We start from the raw sequence: 25399 nt of genomic DNA on the forward strand, positions 1-25399 counted from the left end.
GCATGCTTAATTAATTCGCCAGAGGGTCGGTCTACGACCTCAAGAGTTATGAAGAGGTTCCTCCGTGGACATTTTTTTTCGATTTATAGCTCATATAATGTACCGGTCAGTCGAGGTCAGTTTTGACCCCCTCATCGTAGACTTTTCGGCCAACCGGCCCCCGTGTTCTGTCGCCCCAAGGCAAGATCCTGCCAAATTTGAAGCGCCTGCGGCGCCGGGAAGTGCCCTATCGGACACCCGACAATCTAGATCTAGATCTAGATTCCTAAAAGAATTTTTTTTTAAAGTTTAGCCAGAGCATAATAAAAAAAAATACATTAACCAAGTTGACTTGGCGTGTCTCGAACCCGCACCACCTGCGTGGTTTAATGTACACTAACATCTTCGCTATTTAGGCACCTTATAATACGGAGAATACGGAGAATGAAATACGTATTTTAAAATCTTAACTTACGCGAATATGCCTATTCTTTCAAATTAATTTTTTTTATCCCAAATTAGCCAGTTCCAAACAAAGATTTTGAATAAAATAAATAAGTCTTGAAATAGTTTAGTCCTAATATAGAAATATATTTTTGGAATTGATTTTAGAGAAGTTAGAGTCTAAGTCTAGATCTTAGCGTCTACGTCTAGATCTAGTTATTGCGTAGATTTAGATTTAGTCTAGATCTAGAATCTCTAGATCTAGAATCCAAATACATAAAATAAATTTTATGAGTTTAGGCCGGAAAAATTGTATTGTATACATTTCATAGTGTACGTAGATCTAAATCAAATTTGAATGAAATAGTTCATTTCTTTTTATTCTAAACACGGCAGATGACGTCATTAGTTAATGTATAAGCATTAGTGACGTCACAGTTTTATGCGTTCTTTTTCACATTTATTAATGCTTTTCCGGTTGCATAAATAATACTGTTTCTCTACATTCGAATACGCCTTTAATTTTTATTTTTCTTCTTCAAATAAAATTGTGGTTATACATTTAATACATCTAACATATTTTTTTCAACAAAAGTCCGTATAAAGTTCTCCATATATCGCTGCCGTTTCTGACGTGATGTCCGGCGAAAATATTTTGCGGACAGACAGAGAGAGAGAGAGAGAGAGAGAGAGAGAGAGAGAGAAGAGCGCACATGGCGTTTTATATATTAGAATATAGATCTATCTGCTATGAGGTACACTTTAATATTTATTTATTTTTTTTTTTTTTAAGAACAAGGCTTTTAATATACTCACAATCAAAAATGAAAAAAAAAATTTTACCAAAAAATAAAAAGTGTTTGGTGTTACCTTACTTAATAAGCCGGTATGGCTAAAAATAAAATCCCGTACTTTCTATATCAAAACATGAGACCTATGATCGACGTTGATAATTTACTAGAGCAGGGGTCGGCAACCTTTTGAAGCGGAAGAGCCAAAAGTTACAATTTTCAAAATTTCCCTGGTTTTAAAGAGCTACTAACATTATTTTTATTTCAAATATTTTTTTTTTTTATTAAGATTATTAGTATTTGTTCAGGGAGCTGGAGAGCCGCATCTTGATATCAAAAGACTTTAATATTAATAAGGAAAAGTAGAAAGTACATAGTAGGCGTACAAATAAATACAACTATTATGTACTTTATAAATTGCCTGAATTATTACATAAACACTAAGGGTATTCTTAAAACACTATCTACAATAGAAAATACATTACATCCCTATGCTTCTAAAAAACACCTACATCTTATAATAACTAAAATTTTAATCCTAGCGATAAGAAAAATCCTCATTAATCCTAATCAAATATGACGATAAAAAAATACAAGGCCTAGCTTAACCCGGCTTCAAACTCAAATTGAGTTATTTCCCCTGAAAACATTTTAAGGCTAGTTAATACCGCGTTATCTCCCCGCGTCCAAAACTTCTTACGATTGTTTAGAAAGAGTTGCTTCGCTTGCAGCGTTCAGCGCTGGCAGTTTTATGTCGTCGTTTAAAAAAAAATTACAGGAGAAACGGTTGGCCAGATAAAGATGGCGGTTACACAAAAACTACTTACCGGAAGCCAGGCAAGCGGCAATGACGCAAGAGACTACCAACAGAGCAAGAATGACTGACTTCATGGTTGACTCAGAATTCTGCGGAGATCATTAAAAAAATATAATTAATGACAAAAGTAATCAGGAAATACAATTATAAAATTATATTAGAAAATTAAAAATTAATTTTAAAGCTATTTGTTTTATTTTTTTTTTCTGAAAATGAGAATCACATAGATTAGAATCTTTGGTTTATTTTTATAGAACGCCGACATGCTCTAGTAAATTAAACGGATAGTGAAACAAACAACAAAGTAGCTACTATTTTACCATTCGATTGAGTTTCGAGATATATTAATAACATTTTTTTTTAAAATAATTGTGAAAAGCATAGTTTGTTTTTGCATCTTGATATCATGGTAACAATAATAGCCGTTTAACTTTTTTTTGATAGCATGGTAAAAATCATACAGGTTTATCTTTTTAACAAGATTGAAAACGACGATTGTGATGGGATTAAAGGATACATTAAAAATACTATCGCTGTGTGTTAACTATTTTAAAACTGAGAATAACGACAAGCATGAACACGTTTGGTGATCGATTTTATCTAGGAACTTTTCTTTGTCGTCTTGTTTTTGTGACGACACCGTCTAGAAAAGTCTGAGGAAAACCCACGCCCAGATTTTAATTACGGCAAGCCATATAGACGCCAACAGGAGCGACAAAAACATTTTTGTCAGTGAGTTTTTTTTCCCCGTGTGAATCCCTCTCTACATCCATACGACGTTTGTTCTCTCGTTGGAAATATGTGTGAGTTCGAGGTCTAGACTGGCCGGAAATGGCTTTTCGATCGGTAAATACGAAACGTCTGCAGTGGAAGCAAAGCTACATTTCTTTTCGTCGCCGCGAAGTAATCTTTGGTTTTTGATCCGGGACTTGGTTTGTGTGTTAAAGACGATGCGTTGATTACGTGAAATGCATACTTTGATTGATAGTAAAAGATAAATCTCGATTGTGCAGAAGTGGCACACTGGCCTTTGTGAGGGGGGGGGGGGGGGATACATTCGTAACTAGCAGCGGCATACACATACACCGTATACAAAATGTGACATAGATGTCTATTTATACAATCAATTACAATGTTAGATGGAGTCTTTGATAAAATTCCATTCAAATAATCTTGAATGGGGAACGTGTGTGATATAAATACTACGTTTGTATCATAAATCACGTTTTTAAAAAAAAAACATATAATGTCTGTAACATAAACGTGATGTATGTAGCATGAATGACGTCTCTAACATGAATTACGTATATAACCGTAGAAGGCAACAAAAAAGCCACCCCTTATTTCAAAACGTCATAATGTTACAGCTCTCTAAATATAAATATAATTTTCTGACGAGTTTTGCGAGGCTTTCATCAGGATACACTTTTCATCGCCTTATTTTACATAGCAAATCATGATAAACTGTGGGCTGACTGGCCCAGCGGTAGAGCACTAGACTGCTAACCCGAAATTCGAGTTCAGATCCGGGTTCAGAACGTCCATGAGTCCCTTCAGCTCTAATGGGTTCCTAGTTCAAGAAATATATGAACTCTACTTCATCTGCGCAATGGATCGCTTGGTCTAAAGAGGAATCTTTACTTTACAAAATGATAAAATTCAGTATTCATAGAACTCTTCGCACCAAATTATCTGACGTCATTTAGGAGTTTATTTTTAAACTTATGTATATTAAGCGTGGCATAGTCTCATGCCAAAAATACCTAAACCAATACGAAACTCTAAAACCAACGATCAAGCCGTCTTTTATTGCAATCAGATCCCCATTTGAATTTATATAAACTTAACCCAGACCTTAACTTTTCATCAATTTCTCCAAAGTCGAGATGAAATGATTTTACTCCCCAACACCATTCCTCAGAAGCCTGTTTGTCATTATACATTCAAATACCGTGCAAGTAGAGCAAATATTCCCTCATTACATATGCTTAAAATGGTAACACTAAGACGTCGAGACAAAAAAGGCATAGGAAATAAAGCTGCGTGTATGATTGGGGATTTATTTCTTGTGGGGGGTCTAACGATGCCATACATCATACGTTCGTCACACATACGTGCTCTAAAATGTGGACCCACATACTTCTCAACGCGGAGTAATTCAGTGTGTGTGTGTGTGTGAATAGGGGGATCTATTTCTTGGTTGTGGCTTACGATGATGTAGGTTTTATTTACGTAACACAATAACGCTCTATAGGGTAACTTTACACCACGTAGCACCGAGTACCGAAAACAGTATGGTGTCTTACACCCCCCCCCTTCCTCCCTCAACCCAGTGAGTACATATTATAGTATGACACGGGAATCCTCCTCACCCCAGCAATGAGTACCAACCACAACTACAAAATAGCACCTACCACCCGGGCACTGAGCAGTGACCACAAACACAGTATGGTACCCCTTCCCCCCCCCCCCCCCCCGCCCAACCCCAGCAGGAAGTACTGACCACAAACACAGTATGACACCCCTCATCCCAGCAGGAAATACTGACCACAAACACAGTATGGTACCCCTCATCCCAGCAGGAAGTACTGACCACAAACACAGTATGACACCCCTCATCCCAGCAGGAAGTACTGACCACAAACACAGTATGACACCCCTCATCCCAGCAGGAAGTACTGACCACAAACACAGTATGACACCCCTCATCCCAGCAGGAAGTACTGACCACAAACACAGTATGACACCCCTCATCCCAGCAGGAAGTACTGACCACAAACACAGTATGACACCCCTCATCCCAGCAGGAAGTACTGACCACAACCACAGTATGACACCCCTCATCCCAGCAGGAAGTACTGACCACAAACACAGTATGGTACCCCCTCCCCCCCCCCAACCCCAGCAGCGAGTTCTGACCACAAATTCAGTATGACACCCCTCATCCCAGCAGGAAGTACTGACCACAAACACAGTATGACACCCCTCATCCCAGCAGGAAGTACTGACCACAAACACAGTATGACACCCCTCATCCCAGCAGGAAGTACTGACCACAAACACAGTATGGTACCCCTCATCCCAGCAGGAAGTACTGACCACAACCACAGTATGACACCCCTCATCCCAGCAGGAAGTACTGACCACAACCACAGTATGACACCCCTCATCCCAGCAGGAAGTACTGACCACAACCACAGTAAGGCACACCCACACCCGCGCCCTGCACCGACCACAACCACATAATGACAAATTAACATCTCTACCCCACTGAATAATCTAAAGCAAAATTCGAGTAGATGCCAAAGAGAAACATGTTGGAAGGTGTTGGGTAAGAGCTGGGTAATATTCTAAACTGCTGAGTTTTTCAGTTTATAAAACAAACTGATAATTCTACAGAGTCAGCAATTCTGAGAAAAGGTGATACAAAAATTAAATGTTCACTTTAAACTTCTACGTGACCTTCCAATGTAGCAAACACTTTAGATCAGCGGTTCTCAACCTTTTTGGAGGTACCAAACCCCACCAGTTTCATAAGCGCATTTATTGAACCCTTCTTAATCGTCCGCACTGACAAAATCCGATCGTGAATCACGTTAGTGTGTCTTGACCTAAACCGAACCCTTGAGACTGACTCACCGAACCAGTGTTTCTTCCAGACTTTTTTCTCCGGGGGGGCACTTGAAATTTTCGGGGGGGGGGGGGGCGGTAAACTTTCTTCGGGGGGGCGGACACTGTTAAAAGTATATATTTTCTATATAAATTATATAAATTTCATTTCGTTCGGGGGGGGCGGTAAAAATTTTTCGGGGGGGCGAAGCCCCCCCGAAGAGATGCCTGGAAGAAACTCTGCACCGAACCCCAGGGGTTCGATCGAACCCAGGTTAAGAACCCCTGCTTTAGACAGAGACTTTAAGACCCCTGCAATGTTTTCACAGTTGATCTCTTAGAACTTATTGAGTTTCGCTTTTTGGAAGAAGGAGGAGTTGCGTTAAAAAAAAGATGCAAGGTTTAAACACCAAATGTTTAGTTTAAGAAGATCATTGACGCATCAAGATTGTTTTCTTTGAAGAATAGAACTTGTAAATACTGAAAGCAATGTCGAGTTTTAGTTTAAAAGTCCAATGCTGCGTTAAAAAAAATTGAAAATAAAATAAAAACAAATACTGTTTAAAGCCACGAATAGAGGAGAATTGTCTTTCTTTCATCCACAGTAAAATCGATGGCGAACAGGTCCGTGCGATCACTTCATGTAGGATATTGGGTAAAATGAGATTTTTCTCCCCATGACGTCACAACCACGTCTTATGTGGGGTTTCTTTCATCCCGGCTTAAGTTTACTCAGCGCCTGACGTCATTAGATGGTCACCGATGTTGTTGCAGTGTCGCACAATTTACCACGGGGTGAGTGCTCGCACGTGCACATTGTTTTTTTTTAACAAGTTTTGTCCCAATCACTTTTGACTTTGACCTTATTTCTTCTGCCTTCAGATTAATATGCCTGGTTTATGTTTAACGCTTTGTACCCATAAGAGCTGAGTCAACTCGGGGACACGAACATGATCGAAATTTATCTTATAGTTCAGGGATGGGTTTGGGGGTTAGATATGGTTATATTTTAAAGTTTGAGATGGGTGGGAGGGGGGGGGGGGTGGTTAGCATTCCTTTTAACTTCTGGAACTAAGAAGAGCAGGTAAAAATATGCAGGTTATTTTAACTTTAATGAGAAAATAAGTTCTCCGGAAAATGTTTCAAATTGTTGAGGGTTTGAGAGTAGGGTTTGTGTTACTCAACTTCTCTAGCCCCACTTTCTGTGCTATGTCCATAGTACAGAACCAAGACCTACGGGTTGGTAGCTCTGTGCTCTAATACTCGACCAAGTCCCCTCTAACTATATTTTAGGCGATAAAAACACCTTGATTAAAATCCCTAATTTTATTTTTAGTTTCTGAATTAATTTTAATTAATTCTTTCTCGCAGTGTCTAAATTTAGACTTTGTGTGAAACTGATCTGAGCTTCAACAAAAACAAACAAGCTGGGTGTGTTTATTTGCCAGCTGTTTTTTTTACAATAATTTTAAAAAGTGATACAAAAGAGGCTTAATTTAAACCAATCAGAGGACGAGATTGAGCTATTGGCTTCACTTCCGGTTTGCTTGTCTTCAATGCGCATCAGATTTGAAAAAAAAAAAGATAATTTCTGCTTTATTTTTAGGAGCTGACCCCAGGGCGTAAATTAAGACGTGGCAATTGAAAAAAAAATAACAATGAAAATAAAAATTGAGAATGTGTGAGATTTTCTACAACTTTTATCTTGTCAGGTAGCTCGCGAAAGGTTCAAAATGACGCTGTCGATGGGGCTATGTTCAAGCTGTTGAATATGACATCGTCTCAAGTTTAGGGTTGGTGTCACAACTTTGCTGCTACTGTACTACTACCAGCGTGACACATTCAAGTGTCCATCAGTGTTTCTTCCAGACTTTTTTCTCCGGGGGGGCACTTGAAATCTTCGGGGGGGGGGGGGGGGGGCGGTAAACTTTCTTCGGGGGGGGGGGGGGCGGACACTGTTAAAAGTATATATTTTCTATATAAATTATATAAATTTCATTTCGTTCGGGGGGGGGGGCGGTAAAAAATTTTCGGGGGGGGGGCTTTGCCCCCCCCCCCCCCGAAGAGATGCCTGGAAGAAACTCTGGTGTCCATTCGGGCATTTGTCGCATGCGGGCAAGTGTCCATTCGGGCGTTTGTCGCATTCGGGGAAGTGTCCATTCGGGCATTTGTCGCATTCGGGGAAGTGTCCATTTGGGCATTTGTCGCATTCGGGGAAGTGTCCATTCGGGCATTTGTCGCATTCGGGGAAGTGTCCATTCGGGCATTTGTCGCATTCGGGGAAGTGTCCATTTGGGAAATCGGCTTTCGTGCAAACGGTTTCGGGCAAGTGTCTTTCGGGAAAACGTCCGGCTCCCTAGCGTAGTAATATACCACTACAAGCATGGCACTTAACCACTATAAGCATGATACTTAACCACTACAAGCATGGCACTTAACCACTATAAGCATGATACTTAACCACTACAAGCATGGCACTTAACCACTACTAGCTTAACACTTTATCACTACCAGCGTCGCAGTTTATTAGTACTAGCGTGGTAATTTAGAACTACTAGCGTGACACTGTATCACAATTAGCGTGACAATACCGAAATGCCAGTTGTGTTCGTGACACTGCATCACTATAACGTGAAACAAAACCACAGTAAACGTGACACAAACCACCGTAAACGTGACACTGTACCACTATCAGCGTGACACTGCTTCACTAAAACATGACACTGTACCACCGTAGACGTGACACTGTACCACTGTAAACGTGATACAAACCACTATCAGCGTGACACTGCATCACTATAACCTTTAAACTAAAACACCGTAAACGTGACACTGTACCACTGCTAACGTGACACAAGCCACTATCAGCGTGACACTACATTACTATAACGTGACACTGTACCACTGTAAACCAAGACACAAACTACAGTAAACGCGACACTGTACCGTGACATTGTGTTGGTCAGTAAACGCGATATACATACAATAATATAGGAGTCACAGCTGTTCAAATGTGGACTAAAATTACCATCCCAGTCCATACTCTCTAGACTCCACTAGATAACTAACACATTACTAAGTTACTGAATTTAAAAAACAAGTTAATTAAAAAGTCTAGTGACAATTTTAGCGCAATTTCCTTATGTTATCTAAAAATAGCTCTGTCGTAGCGTAAATCAAGAGCAGGGTTAGTAAAACCATTGGTTAGTTATTAAAACGTTTTTTATTAAAAAACAATTTCAGTATTTTATACGTTTTATTTACAATAGAGTTACATGACTAAAAAACCATTGCGCGCCTAGCTACTGAACGTGATGACGAAGCCATAGAACGTGATGGTGCAGCTATTGAACGTGATGACGCGTGTGGTGTGGTTGGAAAAAATGCCTACTAATTCGGTCCAAATTTTAATTAATTAAAAAAAATTTTTTGTGACCGAACGAAAGGATATTTTTGAAAACTTTCTTCGGCAATATTGTTCTAAATTATGGCAGGAATCGATTGGTACATGTTTCAAGTCGCTAAGTGGTCTGGTTGCCGAGATATGGGCCAAAAACTGCTTTTTTTCGAGGTTTTTTGGCTTTTCCGGGAAATCCATGAAAGAAACCCGGAATTTTTATAGCCTATGTTCATCCTCGTAACTTGCTTAACATAATTGCTTTTGGAACTAGTCATCGATATTGCTTCGTTGAGGAGGAGATACGACTTAAAGCTGCGGACACACATCCATCCATTCATTCATTCATACATTCATACATCCAGAAATGACGGGTTAATAAACGCAATTCTCCAGAATGGAAATTGCGCTAAAAAGTTTAATCATGCATTCTAACTAATTAAATATTATTACTCTGATTTAAAGATAAATAAATATAATATTGTACATTTCTTAAACTTTTGGAATCATGAAACAATAAACAACATATATTCGTTCATCGATTCGGTAAGAATTACAGAAGTTCACTAGTTGTATTGGTTTGCAGACTTTAACATCAAAGGGCTATATTTTATTCTTCTAAGCTAATAGCTTAATTAATAAAAAATGCTATGGTTTTTAAATAAAATAAATAAACCTAGTTAGTGCCCTTGATAACAGAATGTGTATTAGCTATAGGTCAATGTTTGGAAGCTATTTCTCATTGGTCGTCTTTAGACGCTAATGGTCACAAGCCAGTATTTGGACACCGGAGGTCATAGGTCGGTATTTCCACACTAATGGTCACAAGCCATTAGGCCTATTTGGACACACGAGGTCATAGGTCAGTGCTCGGACACAATAACAACAGCCTTCAGCCGGCAGCGTTACCAAAATGTCATGGAATGTTAGGTCAGTGTTTGACCTTAGCTCGGCCCTGACGGACCAGAGATGGGAAGGGGCGGCGCTGGGGGGGGGGGGGGGGTACATCTGGACTGGGGTTTTTCCCCCAGATAATTAGAACATGGGAGGGGGGTTTCTTCTCTGTTTGCCGTACCCCGTGGCTGTCTGTTGTCCTGCAAATATGTATATTATCATAAAGAACTTTGTCTTAGAACTCGTGTACTACCTTGAACTTATCGGAAAAATCCAATTTACCAAGCTTGTTTTTTTTTTATGCAAGATGTTTATGTGGCGTTAGCTAGCGAGTTGTGTAATCAGTTCTTGAAACAAGACACACGCGCAAAGCCTTACACCTCTTGTTTACTGTCGATAAAGCAATACAATACAGTATTGTAGGGGGTAAGGTTTAGGATTGTTCGTTCCGTAAACTAGGCCTAAAGAAAGATGGGTTAGCTACGGTGTAGATCAGGGGTCTCCAAACTTTTTAGTCCGAGGGCCGCATTAACTATCAAATTTCAGTTCGGGGGCCAGTTTCTTCCAGGCATAGCTTTGATTTTTCTAGGCAAAGTTCCTCAGCCATCAACAACAAACGATTTTTCCTTGGACAAAAAGATCTACGCGGGCCGGATGAAAGGACTTCGCGGGCCGTAGTTTGGAGACCCCTGGTGTAGATCGTAGAGGTATAAGTTGAGTTTTCTGTTGACGGCAGAAGCAACATTACTAAAAGATTCGTGTAAGCACTACGGCGAATGTCAAGGTTAAGTTTAAAGCACGGGTTTAGACTAAAGCTAGAGTAGCGTAGAGGTTCTAGAAAATATATCAAGTGTTTTTTTTCAGCAATTTTTCTCCGGGAGAGGAGGGGTGTGGAGAGTCACGTGAAATTTTTGAGTGAGGGGGGAAGGTAAATACCGCTTAAAGTTTATATTTTTTAAAATTTTGTTTCAGCGGGAAGGAGTGGACTGAAAGAAACACTGAATGTATAGTTATAGCCTCAGGAACGTAGGTAAAAAAAAATCACAACAAAAAAAAACTAAACTGTACGGTTACATCCATGAATCATTTAGTTCTCTGTCCCGTATATTTGTATACATAAACTATATATTTTTTCCAATTTCGTTTGGTAGGTGTGGGGTGGGGATTAAGAGGTGGGGGGGGGGGGGGGCTAGAAGATGCCTGTTAGAAATTATGAATACATAGTACCCACTCAGGAACATAGTTACAAAAAAAAAAAAAAAAAGAAAGAAACAAACAACCAACGGTACGGTTAACCCCATGAATCATTTAGTTCTCAGTCCCGCGGCTCTGCGCAGTTCTAGACTGCAGCCTGGTACTAACGGATAAACAGACACCATCTGCCAGGGGTGAAAACCCTGCGGGTGTGAACTAAGGTGAAGGTCAAAGCATAGTCCATTGACTCGACAGAAGTCGGTGAATTTTTGGGAAATATCCATTCAGAGTGTTCTAAAAAAAGTCAAATTAATTTTGTTTCTTCAAAATTTTAATGATAAAAAAACCATCTGCTCCCAACCTTGTACTCATTAATCTTCGCTGTCTAGAGAACAGCCCAAAATAGAATGATGAAAGTAGAGAACAGTCCAAAATAGAGTGTTGAAAGTCAGATGGTTAAGTGAATATAGTTCAAAACAATCGAGCTCATGGCGTCTCTAAGGTGGGCGTATGGGAGGGGTGGGGGAGGGGGGGTTTAAGGAAATTATTTTAAAATAATAGGCCCTTTATTAGTCGTCAGATGCTACTAAATTAAGTAACCAATGTGGGAAGGTGAGGAGTGGCGTGGGTTGCAATATAATAGGTGTATGTTTATGTAAGAACATACGTAATCGTCTGGGGATGGTTGCACCGTCGCCCCAAACAAGCTGCGCCATTTGATACTTATTTAAAGAAATATAATTGTCGAACACACTCAACAATATTCGAGCTTTGAGATTGCTACCCTATGACTAACAACCTCTACTTTCAACGCATAACTTTCATTTTCAAAGGTGTATTTGTTAACACTTACATAAATTAGGGGAAAGGGTGGGTCGGGAGGGAATGCTCGCGGCTGACAACCCTTAAAGTCCTGAGTTCAATCCACCGGACAGAAGAGGCTGGATAGCAGGGGAGCATCAACCCATTTAGGATAGACCTGTTCGCAATCACACAGAAATTGGAGCCCCAATAGAATTACCAACTATTGTTTTCTTTCGACAACTTCTGCAAGTTGATACTAAATAAATTGCTTAGCATTCTTTGGACTAAATCGGGTGAGGTCGAAAGGGGGATCACTTTGCTTCGGCCACCCATAATCTCTTTATCTGATGCCCTAGTACGCGCATCTTTGATTCCTTGTCTCCGGGTGCTTCCATTACCTTCCGATATATATATCTATCTAATACTACTAAAAGTCAAGTTTGTTTACATGTTTGAATATTTATTTGTTTGTTTGTTTGTTTGCCTGATTGACTATCTCGCATGGTTGCACTCATCGTGAAAAGCTGTAAAATAGTATGTAGGTAGAGAAAAATTTTTGTTTTAAGACAGACTGTTAATCACACATTTATTTAAAGACGTTAATTAATTTATTGATTTATTCATACTCAGAGTAACCCATTTTTTTTTAAAAGTTTAGAACGACCACTACACTCGGCGGGACCGTGACGTCACAGTTTTTTGTTTACTCTTTAGTACAATAAAATGGCGGCGTCTATCGAAGAAAATTGTGTTCCCATTCAAAAGTTTAACGCGTTCTAATTCTAATTTTCTGTCGGTCATAACTTTAACAATACGTCCGTTTGCTGTATTTATTACGTTCCAACACTTATATCAATTTTAAACTGTCTTTTTTCATTTAGTTTTACAATAAATTTCTCTAGATCTAAAGATCAGCTGTCGAAGGAAAGTTATGAATCTAGCCTAGATCTAGATCTAGCCTAGATCTAGGTCACTAGACTCAATGTAAATTCTAGATCTAGACTTAATGTAAATTCTACATCTAGAATCTATTTCGGGCCTTAATTATTTTATATAAATCTTTGTTTAGCTTCAATGATCATCTAATTCGAGAATACATGGGATTTTTTTGTTATCTAGTTTCTATATCTAGATATAGTAGGATTACTCACTAACTTGGAGGCGTGGTCGGCTGCTAACAACAATATGGCGTACGGACCGGACGCAAGACTTCCGACCATTTTTAGGCCATGTTTACCACGAGCAAAATGGCGGGTGTTCACATTATTTAAACATGGTATAGGTGGCCAGGGCTAGATATGCCTGAAAAGGCGGGGGGGGGGGGGGGGGGGGAGGCGGGGGGGGGGGGATGGGGGGGGGAAGGGGAGGCGGGGGGAGGTGGAGGGGGAAAGGGGGGGGGACATATGTTGGGGCGCCAAAATGGTTTGGAAAAATAAATTGAAAGGTTGAGGGGGATTCAAATGGAAAGTTTGAGTGGGGGGGGGGGGGGTGCACATCAAAAGTTTGAGGGGGGGAGGGGTTGAAAATCAAAATCTTGGGGGGGGGGGGGGGGGGGTTAAAATCGAAAAGTTTGTCCCCGGGCGCCGGGAAGGCTCGCTATGCCTCTGAGTGACAGACGTGATGTTTTTTGATGGATGACCCCCGAAACCCACAGTTATCCAACGGATGACGGGTATTCTAGTATATATATATATATATATATATATATATATATATATATATATATATATATATATATATATATATATATATATATATATATATATATATATATATATATATATATATAAATAAATATATATAAATATATATATATATATATAAATATATATAAATAAATATATATATATATATATATATATATATATATATATATATATATATATATATATATATATTGTTTTATCTTCTGAAACATCCAACACTTTTACCACCTAACATTTAGACTGTAACAGTAACCTCCCTGGACTCTGAAAATTTAAAACGCCATTGATTTTATAATGTCCTGGATTGACCTGTGACAGGGAGATTTGTGTAGCAATTACCGCCCTTTTAAAGTTTGAAACTACTGGTAGTTATCTGCCTTGACTTGGTGTTCCAAAATGCAAATGAAGACTTCCCAATTCCACCCGGTGCCCGTAAAACTACTCTCACTCTAAATGTACGGCTCAATTAAAGCTGATTGTGATATTTTCAGGTGGGTCTATAGGACTTAATGCAGAGTTTAGGAACTTGGTGTCATCAATCTTTTAAAGAAAAAAAGCTAGTGTAATCGTTAGGTCTAGTTTCCGTTTATACTCAAGGGAGGTCAGTCATTTTAAAGTTGAATTTAAAAAAAAACGTATTAAAAAAAGAAGTCGATATTAGCGTCACATGAGTATGTGTGATATTATGTTGTGGAAGTGGGGAGGGGGCGTTGGGTGTGGGTTCTTCAACAATATTTTTTTTCTACTAATAACAACCATGCTTGTAGGTGAAGTAGAGTTCACCTGTTTAAGTGACCTTGTGAAAGAAGAGATGGTGTGGCTAAATTTATACCCTTACATTACCTAACGTGAGTCGATTTACCTATCCGCGCAGGGGAGATATAAGTATAGAAGCCAAAAGAAAGTCTATTTTACTAAAATAAATTACTTGTAGAAATTAAAAAAAAATTATAACTGGTGGAATTCTTTGTAACTTAAAAAAAAAATAGTTCCTTGATCTCACCAATTCAATACAACAAACACTCCGTAGTAAAATTTATTCTAGATTAGATTTTATCTAGTAATATTTCTGTTTAATTATTTAAAAAACAATATAATTAGATTTAAATTAATCAAAAATATCTATTTAAATGGATATTGCCACCGTTCAACCTTTTGTTTTCAAACCACGGCTGCACTTTTATCCACCCTTCCACCAATTCCACCCATCCACTCTATCAGCGATTTATACTTCAACTAAATCCCCACCCTCCTCTCTGTTTGACAGAAAAACAAATCCCGAACTTTTCTCGCGACAGACGAGAAAATTCGGGACAGCCACGGGAGGCAGTGACGTCAAGCCACGCCAAGATGGCCGATCAATCAGTGTTATTTCACTCCGCAATCTGCGCGCGTCACCCATAATCCGGAGAATTAATTTAGATTAAATAAAACACACACAAACAGGGGTATATTTGCGTACAGTTGTTGGATTCTAGTACTCTTATTGTTAAATCCACTTCCGGTAAGGTTAATGGCCGACGTTTGCATTCTTCCGTTGTTTTGTGATTTATTAGTTCGCACTCTGTGATTTTGACATAGTACATGACACTCTCGTCTGCTGGCTCAGGGGTTTTCCTGATTCGTACCCACCCACCCCGCCTTACCAACGACATTGGAACGAAGTTGTAGTATGTTGGTCAATATTTTGACAGGGTAGTTTGTCAAATTTAGACACCGACATCCTATTCAGTATATAAAAAAAACGCAGGCAAGCAAGTACAGTAAAGAGTCGAGCGATTATACTGCTGATATTTGCGGTAGGGTGGGAATGCGTAGTCGGGGGGTAGAGCGCACGATTGCTTACCCGAAAGTCTCGAGTTCGAATCTTGGTCTGTACTTAGACGCCCCGTGGCCTCCCAGTACTCTGCAAAGCCCCCTGTACTTTACTTAAGTTGACCTAAGTACCTAGCAGCTTTGTGCATTAAGAGACGTATTACTGGCCAGCAAACCAAATGAATTGTCATTAAGTTATCTCCCACTGGATTATGCTTTCCACTAAGTTATAGAAAAATTCAATTTAACTACATCTTTTATCTACAAAAATCGACAAAAAGCCTGCAAACAAATCTAAAACTAAACATTACTTATCTCTAGATATATTTATTTTTTAAGAAAAAAAATTCAATCAGGAATATTTTTATAACTGTTTGCCCACCACATAGACCCCCTTCCCATACCAACCCCCCTCTGCCACTACACGTCTTAGAACAAACTGACACCAGTAATACATTAGCCAAGTTAAAACATATTTACTTTGAAAAACAAATCAGTCAATGCTTATTTGTTGACAATACAGCTAAAAAAAAATAAAACCTCTAGTCTAGAAAACAATTTATGAAATTTAAGAACGAAAAGAATAAAAAAACCATGAAGTCCATAATGGTGTTTGGTAATACAAGGGCAATAACCGATCAAGTCAACGAACTCTTTTTCCCTCCCTTCTATCCCTATTTCTATTTCCAATTGTCAAGAGCTCTCCTATTCCCCGACCCACGGAGTAGGATGGAGCGAGGAAACAATTTCTCAGGGAGCCGCTCCGTCTTGAGATTATAATTTCGGCGGTGATAAAACGTTGGGTGGTGCTTCAAGACGATTCACAACTCTGTTGAACGAGTGTCAACAACCTATCCCATCGGAGAATAGGATCCTAGTGGGATACTCCATGAGGGTCGAGCACAGTTCCTTAGCGTAGCGCTGGGGGGAGGGCGGAGGGCGGAGTAGAAGATGGAATCTTGCAGTCTGCTCAGAATTACTACATGAATTCAGTATTGATTGGTCGAAATCACCCTCTACTGTTTAGGTAGCGGCGAACGCCAGTGGCTTGGCAAATATAATTTAAGATTTTGAATTAAAATATTTTATGGAACTATTGATTATAATACATTTTCATTCCTGAGAATACACACTATTTATTGATAATTATTATAGACATATCAAGTACATAATCTTTTAAAGCCAGTAAATTCTAACACAATTTTATATTAGCTATATATATATATATATATATATCTATATATATATCTATCTATATATATATATATATATATATACATATATATATATTGGCCTATATATATAATATTCACCCTAAAATAATATGTAGTAGGCCTACATATGTAGGATTGAATAATTATATGCTATTTGCAGCAATGCCAATTATGTATTGTTGATAAAAATATAATAATTGATTTGAAAATAATGTGTCTTATTTATTAACGGGAATTCGAAAAGGTTATTAGCATTCATGAAATGTATAATGTCTCTGTAAATCTAAGGTTTAGTCTCAACTTAATTAGTGCAGTGGTTAATGCATATTTGTTACCAAAAAAAAATGTTAGTGCTAGAATAACCTTTCAACACTTGAAGCTTGAGTACTGTTAATTCTCTCGTTACGTAGTTACTGGGCTAAATACTGTTTGCTTACTGTATTATATTTGCTCTTGGTAGTCGGAGTTAAATGAGAGATTTAGAGAGTCTCATTTTTTAGCGCAATTTCCATTCTGGAGAATTGCGTTTATTAACTCGTCTTTTCTGGGAATGAATGGATGAATGGATGGATGGATGTGTGTCCGCAGCTTTAAGTCGTATCTCCTCCTCAACGAAGCAATATCGAGGACTAGTTTCAAAGCAATTATGTTAAGCAAGTTACGAGGATGAACATAGGTCATAAAAATTCCGGGTTTCTTTCATGGATTTCCCGGAAAAGCCAAAAAACCTCAAAAAATGTAGTTTTTGGCCCATAACTCGGCAACCAGACCACTTAGCGACTTGAAACATGTACCAATCGATTCCTGCCATAATTTAGAACAATATTGCCAAAGAAAGTTTTCAAAAATATCCTTTCGTTTGGTCACAAAAAATTTTTTGAATTAATTAAAATTTGGACCGAATTAGTAGGCATTTTATGCAACCACACCACACGCGTCATCACGTTCAATAGCTGCGCCATCACGTTCAATGGCTGCGACGTCACGTTCGGTAGCTGGGCGCGCAATGGTTTTTAGTCATGTTACTCTATTGTAAATAAAACATGTAAAATACTGAAAAAAAAATTAACAAAAAACGTTTTAATAACTAACCAATGGTTTTACTAACCCTGCTCTTGATTTACGCTACGACAGAGCTATTTTTAGATAACACAAGGAAATTGCGCTAAAATTGTCACTAGACTTTTTTTAATTACTTGTTTATTTTTCTGAGTAAATATGCGAAAGTGATGAAATATCACTTTTTTTTCACTCTAAATTTATATATTTTAATATAGGCGTAATTAATCTAGACATCTCATTTTGTTCAACTTTCGACATGAAAATTAACGAACTCACACGATGAAATGACAGGTTACAAAAAAAAAATTCGTAACAGAAATAAAATGGCAGGCGAAAAATTCTCACCCCTTCATTACCCATCTAAACTGATGCTAATTGACTGCAATTTTTCTCAGAACTGCCAAAAAAAAAACCCGCGTATATTTAGAATAATTCTTGCCCAAGAAAATCATTGTTTAAAAAAAAAATTCGAATTAACCTGTCTGCGGTTCCATCTTAAATCCTGGCATTGCCACACAGCACCTGACAGGCTGAGAACCTCTATCTACACTCGGCCCCAGAGTGAAAAATTAAAAGCTGTCAAACCCGACCGGAAACTGTCCCGGACAGCTTGTTGCGTCAGCTGTCAATCATAGAGTTTTTCGCCCATTCAATAAACCCTACTCCACCAGACGGCCGACAGAATAAGGTTGCAATAAAAGATGCCGGAATGTCAAACTGAGAATATTCCTGCGGACGTTTCTTCATTCCTACCGTTTCCTGCCTCAAAGACACAGTTTTTGTTGGGAAATTTCAACCATTTCAATAAAATAATTTTTCAGAATTTTTTTTTCGTTTTTGTGGAATCAATGTGGCTATTATTGTATTCAAACAGCATGATGCTACTAACATACTATCCAATCTGCTTAGGGTGAAATAAAAAAATGCTGACGAAATTGCATGAATTTGTATAAAAAATGAACCATAGTTCTCAAAAGCTAACCATGCATGCAATGATTTCTATAATTTCAAGAACTTTAATGTAAACCCTAGAGACCTACTTGTTCAATAACCGACATATTGGCCAACGTCCTCATGGTACTTTCCTTTATAAACCTTTCAAGTAAAAATATAAATCCATTACATTCCCCGAGAGGATGTGTAAACCTGAAGTAATGTTACCCTATTGTACCTGGCTGCTCAGGAGGCAGATGAAGTAGATTTCATCTGTTTACGCGACCAGTGAGGAGATAATGTGGTCAGCACAATGCCCTACCACTCGACCACGACAACACATGAATTAGCCCGAGCCACGACAACACACGAATTTAACCCGAGCCTACAACAGCAACAAAATGTGTAGCAAGCTTTAAGATAAACTGGCGTCCTACTACAGCAAAGTCCTAAAGTGCTATCGATGTTTTTCTAGAAAATATTTTCGGTCAAATGTAAAAACGCGGAAGTAATCCGAAATGAGCTGAATTTTATTAATTTAGTTTGAAGACAACAGTAATTACTTTCTAAGTAATGAGTTGGCTAGACTTAATTTTAAAAAAAAATATTTTTTTTTGCAATAAAAAACCATTAATTTTTTCTTACTTTATAGTATATTTTTAAAAAAAATTATCACTTATTTATATATGTATAAGTAAACAGCAAATAACTTCGGTATGTTGAAAAAAAATCAATTATTAAAAAAAGACACATATTAAATAAATTTTCCTTCACAATTAATACATTTCGCACTAAACAAAAAATAATTTTTTATCTTTTCGCCATAATGTTTGTAACTTCTAATCCATTCCCCCCCCCCCCCCCCCCCCCCCCGCATCACATACAGATGTCATCCAGTGTTAGATTTAAAGACTTAATTCCTTGTATGTTTCTATTTCCAACTCGCCACCCTCTCGTCAGGGACTAGCACCCACGCGGCGTTCCTGTATTTCCAGGAGAAGACCTCGCTCGGATCAGGAGTTAACGAGGGTTAATCCGACGTTTAGCCCGTCTCCGTGGGACTCATACCTTATTAGCCTCTCCCTCCCGTCCCGTCCTCGTCAGCCATCGTTGCTCAACGACACAGCCGACAAGTAAAATGGCGGTTAAAAGCTTTTCGGTCTTTTAATGGTGGATGCTGGTTGTTAGTGTAATTGAAGCAAATTGTCGACGACCCCAGGAGAAGACGAGAGAGAAAAAATTGCGAAAGCGAATGGAGGCAGATCGCGAAACGGGATTGTTTAGGATAATGTAAAAATAATGAGTTTGTCTTCTCTCATTATTGTCTATCTCGTGGAGTAATTTTCAAACAGCGGATTAGAAAAGTCAGCGGTACGGATTTTCCCGATTTTGGTTGAAGAGCTCATGAAAGGCGTGGGAAAACCCGGTTCGCTACGAAATTGGCTTCATTTAACATTAATATAAGCATCTAAACCTATAGACTTTCTACAACGAGTTGAGATGAATTTAGGGTAAGTCGTTACCTTACATTTGTTTTTTAAATAAAGAAATAGTTCAAACGTCAGTTGACTTGAGTTCTTTTTTTTCAAAAGTACTTTTGTTTCATCTACTGTCCCATTTCCACATATGTGGCTGATATTTGCTTGAAGTACTTAGGTATAAAGTGTATTTGGTAATATTGGAAGTAATTTGGTATACACGAAATACTTTACCTTGTTGGAAGTGGCTTGGTAGTAGGAAGTATTTTGGTACACAGGAAGTATTACAGAAACAGGTGAACTCTACTTCACTTGCTACATAGAACGTCAAGTTTAAAAGGGAAAGCAAACTTTACTTTGATATCAAGAAATATTTTAAAATTTAGGAAACGGCTTGGTATATAGGAAGTATTTTGTCATTTAGGAAGTAATTTGATATCAGGAAAAATTGTATATATATAAAGTATTTTGGTACACTGGAAGTATTATACCATTTAGGAAGAACTTTAGTATCAGGAAATTGTTTTACTTTTAAGGAATTAAAGAAGTATTTTGGTATACATGAAGTATTTCGCTACTTAGAAAGTACTGTGATATACAGAAGTTATTTAGCAATTTAGGAAGTACTTTGGTATACAGAAATTATTTAGCCATTTAGGAAGTACTTTGGTGTACAGAAATTATTTAGCCACTTAGGAAGTACTTTGTTAGCAAGATGTGTTTAGACATTTGGAAAATACTTAGATATACAGAAAGTATTATGCCATTCAGAAAGACGTAGTACTTTGCTCTGTTTCCATATTCAACCAAATATTCTTTTCTACCTAGCGAGGTCGTGCAGTAGAGCGCACGGTTATTTACCTCAATGTTTCGAGTTCGGTTCACAGGCTCGATTAGACAAGACTTGCCGGAGTCTAACCAGCCCTTACGGGTACCTAACTCTAGTTGGAGAAGGCCAAAGTGACGGCATATTGTTAACCAAATTATCCTTTAATACGCCGAGGTCAGAGATAAAGACAAACTCTACTTCCTCTGCCTCATGTGAAGTCTGGTCTGAGTGTGTATTTTATGTTATACTCTTCTGTTCGGGCATTAAATCTTAGAGGGAATTATTTGTTTACCAGACGGTACATTGCAGTACGTAAAGTACTTCGCTCGGACTAAAGTAGCTGAATATCTTTCTTTACATCTTCTTACGCGTCGTTTTTAGAAAGTACTTTAATCTTCAAAAGCTTCTTCGTTTTCAAGCAAACACTTCCTGGTTCGAAAGTACCCTAAAGCACATGTATGTGTGTGAATACCTTCGTTACTAGCTTCCCCTCTGTGGATTCAGCACCAAATAAAACCCTTCAGTTTTTTTGTAAACAAAAGGGACGCTACTCGTTTAGCTTTCGTCATTATTTGATTTTTTTCTCCATAGGAAGACCCAGGGTACGATAAGCACTAATAACTTGCTACAGCATTAGATGTTGCGTGTCTCCGGTCAATTTTTGCCGGCTTACATTTGCTAGGGCACTGTACACACCGGGAAATCCTAACCGGACAACCGGAAGCAGTCGTTACTTAGGTTACATTTATTTTTGCTGCGGACGGACGTTTTTACCTGGCATTTTGTGGTCTCAGGACTTGATGGGGACCAAGTGACAAACATAGAGACATAAATATATACTTGTACAAGGTTCCGGAAGAAGGCGGAAGTGATCTTATCCTACAAAATTAAAGTCACGTGAGCAAAACATTTTTTATTCTAAGATGACGTAACGTTCTAAAAATAGCTCAACAAAATGATCTTTATAAAATTAAAAAAAACACTCAAAATTAAAAAAAAATACAACATATTTTGTTATATCATCAGAATCAATACCAACCAGGACCTGCTTATACAGCTAAAAGGATAAGATATACGACTCGTACAAGTAACAAAGAAAATTCAAGTATCTGGGACGTGGGATCAACAAGGATGGGGGAAAAGACGAGGACATAAGGTGCCGTACCAACAAGGCCAGATGCACCTTCAACTCGATTAGTACGCCCGATATAGAAGTGCACAGCCCTATCACTCCAGAGTATGAATCTTCAATTCAAATGTTAAGGCAGTATTGCTGTATGTTCAGAGACCTAGGGGTTACCAAAACAAATACAAACAGGCTAGATTCGCTTGCACACAGATACTTACGACAAATCCTTTAGATAAGAAAGATAGACAATTCTCCAGGATTGCTTAAGTCCATACGTGGTAGTCCCTGAGAATAGGACACGAGGCAAGCGATGGACTGGAACAACCAGAAGAAGAAAAGTAGGCCGACCTGAAGAAGGGCAGTGGAAGGAGAAGCAGGGGCTAAACTGAAGAGAACTACCCAAAACATGAGTCCGGTGAAGAGGTGTAGCTGCTAACCCTATGTGTTTCAAATAAATTAGTCTCTTGATAAGGAAACAGTACCTGGATATACAGATAGTCTATGTTTTAGTAAAAGAAAAACAAATACAACAAAATATAACCTTTTTTTAAAAGGATAGTATAGAAACGATAGATCAGACCATAACGATGTTATTGATCTCCCTCCCTCCCCCCTCTCTCCTTCCCTCTCTCTCTTTCTCTCCCTGCTCTATACACACTCAAATACCATCCTATCACAATTTGCGTTTGTGTCAGAAAACAAGGTGGATAATTGATTAGTTAAGAACAGGTCCGGTAACTAAAGGGAGTCTGGGAGTAATGGTTGTTTAAGTACTTCCTGGAATAATGGATTATTTATTATGGATTAAAGATTAGGCTGGTGTTTTAAACTTTACCAAAGACATCGTAGGTGACCCTAAATCAGCTTAAGAAAGTTAATGCGGGCTTAGTATTGTTTTTCAAAATTTCGCCGTTTATTTTTTATTTCAGATTCGTCTCAAAGTTTGAAAAGGCCAGCCACGCTCTGGCTACAATGTCAGTGTTACCTTTCTGAACTTCAGTAAAATACTTCAGGTAAACACGTCACGTGGCTCTTGAAAGTGTGACGTGCGCAAAGGAGGTTATGGCCGCGAGGCGACCGGAAATAGACGAACGGCTGAAGTTTATTTTAAACTTGTAAGACGTATGACAATTTGTACTTTTCGAATTTTGTTCGTTGTGGAATTTCAATTTCGTAAGCTGCTTTTTTTTTCAGGCATCTCTTAAATGGAGGCGAGGGTGGGGGAAGTCCACATAGAGTACATTCACCGCCCCCCTCCCCACATTTTGCAAAATTATCTGAACGGAACCTTCGTTTGACTCGCCGAATGAATAAGTGGTCAACACTATGCCAGCCGCGTTTGCTCGACGTCAATTAGGTCCCTTTTATAGCTGGGTGAAATCAGGGTCATCCTACAATCACAAGACCGAACCAAGATCCTAACTCAAGGCCTTCGGGCTAGCAGTCAAATGCTCTACCATTCTACCACACAGTCCCTCTATAGTATTTAGTATATTCAAAATTATTACGTGTTAATACACACGAAAATCTACAAAAATGGCCTTAAATCATCACAAGCAGTGCAAACACTGAATTAAATCAGGAAGTCTTGTAAGTAAGATTAATGTTTAAGCTTAAATTAAGCTCATTAAATTAAACTAAAACTGTATCAGGAAGAGAGGACTAAGTTTCTCAGAACAATAAAAAAAAAACTTTAAAAGTTTAAGAAAGCCGCTTTTTAAATGTAGATCAGTAGTTGTTGTATATATATAAGTGTATGTACGAGCAAGAAGTTGAGACCAAAAAAGAAAAGTTCATTTAGACAGCTTATTTAGACTAATTTAATTTAAACACTTACCCTCTAATCTCGCAAACTGGACACTAAGAGGAGACAAAGCGCCCAAAATGACAAGAGAGAAAAACCCGTCACCAAAGGGGCGACAACTTTATATACTGTCTCCTGGCTCGTACGTCATCTTCGCGTCAAGGTCACCTTCAGGTAAAAAAAATAATTTATAACCCCCCCTCCTTCTCAGCAGAAGAGGTAGCATTTCCTCCACCGTTTTGCCACATGACCTTATAAGGAAATGTGGAGCGACCACACGGTTTAAGTAGCTAGTATAAAAATGTGACGGCTTCAGAAAGTTGATTCGCTAAAGTAATAACGAAGATTAATTGCCCCTCCCCCCACCCTCTTATAATCTCCTTGTTTTTAAAATAGTTATTTTATGAATTTTTCTTGACATCGTTAACGTTAGTTTTTCTCAAGAATAGACTTAACGCATTCAGAGGGAAATTTGTTTTTTTTTCCTTGCTAATATATGGGAGTTCAAGAAACATATTTTAAATTATGCAAAGAAACAAAACGTCCGGAAGACGCAGTTTTGCTATCTGGTAGAGAGTGTGTAAATTGAGTACAGTTTCATTTAGTTGGACGTAATCTTATATATCAGTATAAGATCCAAGTCGTCAGTTTCTTTTGTGTTCGATTACCGGTAACCGGAATTGACACTTCACTCTATTTCCGGTGTATCAAAAACCTTTGGCATTTGATAATTTATTTTCTGCTCTCATTAAACATATCCAAAAACGTTTTCGACTAAGCTGTGATTTTTTTAAAAGGAGCGGTTTTTGTTCCTGATATTATTGGAAATGGTGTCAGAACCTTTACTGTTATCTGAAAATATGAGAAAGTTTAGGGGACCTTACTCCAGCGTGTATTCGTTTTAAAATCTCCAGTAAAGAAAAAATAATTCAACACTAACCAACGAAAGATTCAACTGTGGGTAACGAATGTGGACAGTGTGTGAGAGAGAGTGAGTGTGTGAGTGTGTGAGCGTGCGTGTGCGTGCGTGCTTGTGTGTGTGTGTGTGTGAGTGTGTGTGTTTGTGTGCGTGTGAGTGTGTGTGAATGTGTGATTGTGTGTGTGTGTGTGTCAGTGTGTGTGAGCGTGTGTGTTTGTTTGTGAAGAAGGGTGATGGGTAATTGGATCATCCAAGGCTGTAGTGACAATACGATATCCAGAATTTAAATATTGATGAAATAACGCATCTAAAGGTCAACTTAATTATTAATTACTTTTTTTAAAATACCAGACACGGTAGAGAAGTGAACTTTCCAATATAATAACATCATCGAACTACCAACCCAAACACTTAGAGGCAGCTAAACACGTGACTGTTTTATCAGATATTTAAAAACCTTTCAACTATAGTCAGATATGTGTACGATATCTTATGTAAGATCAATTATTAAAATTCAGCAAATGGCTGGTGTAATATTTCACTTGGTCGAACATAAACGCGAGAATGATCAAAGCAATGTT

General features: G+C 38.3%; 1 long non-coding RNA gene across 1 annotated transcript in view; it reads right to left on the bottom strand.

Moving 5' to 3' along the window:
- Window positions 1-24064, bottom strand: part of LOC131932448 (uncharacterized) — a 39920-nt gene extending 15856 nt beyond the window's left edge. The window contains exons 1-2 of the long non-coding RNA XR_009384585.1: window positions 23933-24064; window positions 2042-2120 (exon numbers count right to left, since the gene is read on the bottom strand). This is a non-coding gene — a long non-coding RNA (uncharacterized LOC131932448). The remainder of the gene's footprint in view (window positions 1-2041; window positions 2121-23932) is intronic.
- Between the last annotated feature and the right edge of the window lie 1335 nt (window positions 24065-25399).

Source organism: Physella acuta, unplaced genomic scaffold, assembly GCF_028476545.2.
Source record: "Physella acuta isolate Inbredline_101_S28 unplaced genomic scaffold, ASM2847654v3 ptg002180l, whole genome shotgun sequence".
Classification (NCBI taxonomy): domain Eukaryota; kingdom Metazoa; phylum Mollusca; class Gastropoda; family Physidae; genus Physella; species Physella acuta.